We start from the raw sequence: 6,191 nt of genomic DNA, 5'->3' as shown, positions 1-6,191 counted from the left end.
AACAAGAACAAACAATGAAAACCGTTTTGAATGGAAGTTAAATAGAAAAAGTGCATTGTGTAAATAAAAGTAAACTTAACTTATAACAGGCATTGCAAAACAATTTAACGTGGAACAAAATTAATTATACAGTGTAAAGCAGGTAAAATGTTTGTGTCAACAAAAACAAAGGTAAATCTAATAATAATTCAAGCTCTCGAATCTGGGATAACAAAAAAGTACAGTATTTACTAAAAAAATACCTGCGCAGTCTATGCTACCACACTAAGACAAATATATATGTATCTAGAAAGTGTTGAAACCACCGTATATGACAACATTTATCTATGATAACATACATTTAAGATTTAAATAATGTTACCCTAGTTTCAAGAACTTTTTTATAACACTATCCTGAAAATACACCTGCTTTTATATTGTTGTCTACCTTGAGTTTTTTAAGTTTATGCGCATTTAGCTGGAAGGTAGTAATTAACTCTCAAGATGCCAAACCTTGTGGCGAAATGCGTATTAGTGAACTAATGGACTTCAAGAACTCAGTGCTGTCAAAAAATTAACAGGTAACTTAATAAATTGAGAGGGGTAATAAAAGACTTAAAACTCTACGTTATAATGGTCAAACTCAAAGCTATGAGGAATTACAAAGTTATGATGGAATGAACTAAGATTAATGGAGCTCCTGATTCATGAAATACATAACAGTCTTTTTGCAAACGAGGAGGGTTCCTATTTACCCAGCTATATTAGATATTTATATGCTTGTTGAAAACCTACTTTGAAAACTCTCTCATGAAGGATTAAAACTGTCTTAAATCTACTGTTTAACTCATTTGGCATTAGGTTTGATCACAGACTGGTCTGTAGTTTGGTGTAATTGGGGCTATTTTAAAGCAGCGCATTATTATAGATAGTTTAAACATTGTGAGGATATTTAATCGACGAAATTATTCTGCTTAAGACTCATTGTTATTTTTGTAATGAAGGATTAAAACTGTCTTAAATCTACTGTTTAACTCATTTGGCATTAGGTTTGATCACAGACTGGTCTGTAGTTTGGTGTAATTGGGGCTATTTTAAAGCAGCGCATTATTATAGATAATTTAAACATTGTGAGGATATTTAATCGACGAAATTATTCTGCTTAAGACTCATTGTTATTTTTGTAATCTATGGACTATGTTGTGTTCGTTGTCCGTGGTTTGTGTTTGTGCAAGAAGAAATTTAAGTGTCATCATGTGTTAACTAGCAAAATAAACAAAGCGATGACATCTGTCAAAAATAATCTCTTTGTGTATTGTTGTAAGTTATTTCTTCAGAACTCAAAAATGAGACTAGAATAAAGAGATAATGTTGAGTTCTAAACTTAATAGGTAAATTCAGCATTTTTCCAATTTATGATTATCGTTGTTGTTACCAGTAGTTGATATGAGTTTTTTGAGGTTATGTGTTATCACTATGGACTAGCATAAATAAAAAATCAACTGCTTTTGGTAAGTTGGCGAAATATTTAATCATTATTTGCAAATTTACCATTCCTTTAATATTCAACAAACACTAAGTTACCGACAAATTAGTACTGATTAGGGTAACTTACTTCTTTGTTGACTCTGAACTGAACACTATGAATTATTTAAAAATTAAAACTTAATTATGTCTATTTTGATCATATATTAACTCAAAAATCCAAGTTAGGCTAGGCCTATTTTAAAACAGGTTTCTGGTGGACAAACACATATCAAGGATAAGCAAAAAATAGCTCAATACACCCCAGCCATTCATCTGCTGGCTGGTCGATAAGTTAACTGTGCAACGACAAAATGATAACTTACCCTGCTTGTTATTGGGGTAACACACACCAGTTCTGTCAGCATTGAAATCACTCGGTGAGCGAATCAGCACAGATTTCTGTGCCCAGACGTTCCCCCTCTCTCATTGATACCGGTAGTATTTTATTAATTTTTTTGTATGTCCCACCTTCACATCCTAGGACGCTAGTTCTAGCCCGGAACTGTTTTACACGTTACCTTAGGCTAGTACTAGTGGATTGCAGCATCATCACATGGATAAAATCCATTAGTGATTGGCGGGATTTGAACCTGGCACTGAAGCCTCCCCTCTCTCATCGGTAGTGCACTGGCACATTTCTATATGTTTCTTACTTTACTTCAAATAGCCTTACGAAATGAGGAAATTTTATCTAGGCCAATTTCTGAAACATTTTTTTAACGTTCATCCAAATATGTTCTTGTGTTGTTGGCATAAAAGTTGGCTGCATTCATTTTATCAGTGTGACAAAATGTTAACCTCATGCAATTTGAGATGGCTCACCAAAACAGACATTTCTATTCCTATTTATTGAGTAAAAGTTACCCAATAATCCCAACATAGAGTGCATAATTTAATTTAATGGAAAAGTGTTTTATGAATTCTAATAAAAGTAGACAACAATTAGTAGCCTACAAATCAGCAGCCTGCCATTTACTTAAATTTTTAAAATTAACTTAAGTTATTATAAAGAAAGAGCAGAAAACTAATCCTTTTCAAATGATTGAATGAATATTTTTGTGGTGAATAACTACTACTTGGCAAAGTAGGCTACTATCTATTATCTCTAACTATTAACTCTCTTTAGTAGAAAAAAAAAACAGTTCATACCTATTCTAAATTATATTCCTTCAATTTTTATTCCTTTATGATTTATTTTTATTTGATTTGATTAAAACATTGACTGCTGAAAATGCTAATAATTTTGTTCCAACTATGCTACATACACACAATGAAACAATAAAATATTCTGCAATAGTCGACAGATTGGGACGCGGTGAACACATGATGAAATGGCAGGAACTGCCCTACACGCACAAGTAATACGAACCTCACCCGTAAAAGCTGAGCTCACACTGTAGCAATGAAATACAAGTCTGGTAGTGGCGCGGATCCGGGCCTGCTCGTCCAGCGCTAGTGTTGCGGAGCGTGATCTGCGTCTTAGTGTTATGTGTTAAATAGCTGTTTTTTTGTCATATAAACTCACTATAACTCCTACTTAATAGTAGCTTGGTGGAAATACTCAACCTATCCTAATTACATATTTCACCTCTGAACTATAAATACAACTGAAGGTAGCACTGGCACGGTAACTCTGCCGGATTATTAAGAAGTTGTAAAAATGTTTGATGATGGTACCAACTAGGGGATTTAACCAGTTCATTGGCTCATAGCTTTATTCCAATCCCCTATTCCCCTAATTCCCATGTACAATGTACTTGATCCCTTAGTAAAAAATGAGGGGCCAACATCTCACAATTCTCTCATTCAGTGCTACCACCAGTTGTATCTCTATCTCAGAGCATTTCACCATCTATAAATCTTATTGCCGGTTGAGAGGAAATTGAGAAAGTGTTATACATACATAGTGAGCTGTATCCACATCCATTTATAAGGCGTTTATAAGGTTATAAGAACAGTTTTTGAGTAATGTTGCTTGGCATGTTTTTGATTAAACATATTAACAATGCCATGGTAAACACATGCTATACAGTAGACTCCCTCTTATCCGGACTCCTCGGGACCGATGCCAGTCCGGATAACGGGTTTTCCGGTTAAACCGACATCCCCAAAAACTTGTTAAAACGGACCTTTTAAATGCATACTGTATACAGTATTTGACTTAAATTTAGGAAGAGCATTGTATTTAGACACGTGATTGCTGGTCTCAAATCTTTCCCACGAGAACAGTCCTTTCGTAACCGCCCACTTTCTGCCGATCTAGTCCGGTTAAATTGATGTGCTGATAACAATTTTCCGGTTAAAGACAGGTAGTTTCCGCCGAGTGTAGTCCGGTTAAACCGATGCCCGGTTAAAAGGTGTCCGGATAAGAGGGAGTCTACTGTACATGGTAAACACATTATGATAGAAAACTGACTAATTATAGATGTCATAAGAAAGCACTCCAAAAATGATGATAGTACATTTTCCTGCCAAGCTCGTTATGATGTAGTGGTGGGAATTAGGGTTCATTTGAAGTTTTTTTTTGTTATTGTTTATGCACTCTAAAACAGATCAAGCACCGATTTATGATTTATAAAAAATCATAGCTACACCATTGGTTATCATATGCAAGTACTTATAAAAAAAAACAGTGTTTTAAATAAATGGTTTCACCCATCATTACTACTTTGATGTTTGTGTTTTCGATTCCTAATCTTATATATCTTGTTCAATTGATGAAGTTTAGAACAAATTACTTATAAATGACATTGCGGCAGGTCAACTTTTGTTTTGTTGACATATTTATTAATCTGATTGAATTAGATTTACTGAGAGATAGTCTGGACAGCCAATGTGACTTGTAACACAATCTGTGTTAATCAGTGCCAAGTTAATGTTAGTGATATGAAGTTTCCTTTAGCTCAGTGAATCTGTGACTTTGAACAACCAAAAGTATATTTATATTTATTAGGTTAGTTGAATTATCTGTACTTGTTTTAATTTTATTTTAAGGCACGTGTGTATGTCTACATATATCCAATAGGTTAAAACAATTGTCACAAGGTCCCTCAAAGATCAAAATGCTTTCGTCAAAGTTATTACAATAGCATGATGAAAAATGAAACAGTTTTTGTTTAATGTAGGCTTAAGTTTTTTGTTTACCTCTTTAACTTAGGGCTGGAAATGTCCTTTGAAGACTTTTTATGAAACAACTTGTTCACTTAACAAACTTTTAAATTATAAATAATCTTCATGATTTTCAGATAATTTGTGTTGACCTATTCTTTTAAAATTGCTTACAGAGTATTTTATTTTGATTGGCAATGTGTATTTCCTTCTAAACCTGTTAATGTGTTTGTAATCATGAATATTTTCTTGTTCAATTTAATTAATTATTTTTCTAATACATTTTAATGTCTTGGGCTACAGCAACATAAACTATAGACATTACTCCTGTCACAAGTACTGTTTAAAGTTTATATTGTTCCAGAAATAAGATGAATACCGAGATCACATGTCATCTGAATATTCACTGGTGAGTATTTAATTTTATATGAATTTTGGTTTTCAACTAGGGTATATATTTGATATTTCTTAATTTAATTTAATTATTTTATTTAATATAATTTAATAATTTAATCTAATTTAATTGAAAGCCACACATCCACCTTTAGCGGATATTACGTGTGTGCCTCCCGCATCCACTGAGGATTCTGGCTTTTCCATAGTAACGGCTATTGACACTGTTTACGCTTCCATTCAGCATATATATGAACACTTGTCTGAAAACACAATATTGTTTACATCAATTTCGTTGTGATCTATCTTCCTGACCTACGACGTTCGGAAACACTTCCTGTTTCCCTAAAGTGTTGAACAGGTCTCCCTACAGTTGTTCTAGAAAATGGCTGCCTCTCGGGAAAGCAGTCATTAAAATAAATGACACGCTTTCTTGTCCAATCAACCATTATAAGAAGTGTTATAAATTCACGTTCGTCAATCGACATAGTGTAGTTGAAGAACTACAAGCAATACAACAAAATCTTTTGTACCAACGCGCACTAACAGAAAGAATTGGACAGTACTACTAAAACAGAAAAATAGAATAGCCTACTATGAATAGACTGGCTAATAGGAAAGTCTAAACAGGGACCCAAAGACAAGATCTTTCTAATTATTACTGTTACCAGGGTTTCTCCGTTATCAATAAATTATGATCAAATTTGTAACCCTTGAGGATAACTAACATCATAACTCATTTCTGTATTGACAGGCATTTTAGCATGCAATAGCATTTAGCTACCGGCATTTAGCTGTAATATTTAGTGAAGTATTTATTATTTGCAGATTTGCTTTAATGGTGTTGTGACTACCAATAAAATGTAACCAAGTAAACCTTTAAACAGCTGCCATTTTGTACTAGATCATCCTTTTTTATTGCAATTTGTGGCATTTAAGTCTGCTAGATAAACCCTTTTAAGAGATATTAACACTATTGAAACTGAACACCGATGGCCGTCCTCATTGTCTATATCTTTATCCATATGTACCTCTTCCCCTGTAGTTTGCCTCCTCCAAACTATTTATGCCTCAATTGCATATTTGTACGTCTCTTTGTAGATCTATTCTTGGAAACTACTTTTAAACGTGTGTACATGTCAAATTATCTGTGTTGTCAAACTTTCTCCTCAAGAAAACCTTCC

At 33.6% G+C, this 6,191-nt stretch overlaps 1 protein-coding gene across 3 annotated transcripts in view; it reads left to right on the top strand.

Annotated features, from left to right (window-relative positions):
* The first annotated feature begins 1,257 nt into the window (after positions 1–1,257).
* Positions 1,258–6,191, top strand: part of LOC128998681 (battenin) — a 35,221-nt gene continuing 30,287 nt past the window's right edge. The window contains exons 1-2 of one of the 3 annotated variants that reach the window (XM_054424916.1): positions 1,258–1,490; positions 4,979–5,023. The gene's annotated coding sequence lies outside the window, so the exon portion shown is untranslated. Of the gene's footprint in view, positions 1,491–4,429; positions 4,460–4,978; positions 5,024–6,191 lie in introns of those variants that run through there. The other 2 variants (XM_054424917.1, XM_054424918.1) reach the window with 2 other exon arrangements.

Source organism: Macrosteles quadrilineatus, unplaced genomic scaffold (assembly GCF_028750875.1).
Source record: "Macrosteles quadrilineatus isolate MER2022 unplaced genomic scaffold, UCM_ALF_1.0 Scaffold_7__1_contigs__length_78375512, whole genome shotgun sequence".
Taxonomy (NCBI): domain Eukaryota; kingdom Metazoa; phylum Arthropoda; class Insecta; order Hemiptera; family Cicadellidae; genus Macrosteles; species Macrosteles quadrilineatus.
Note: the sequence above shows the minus strand (reverse complement) of the source record. Positions and strands in the feature narration are given on the sequence as shown.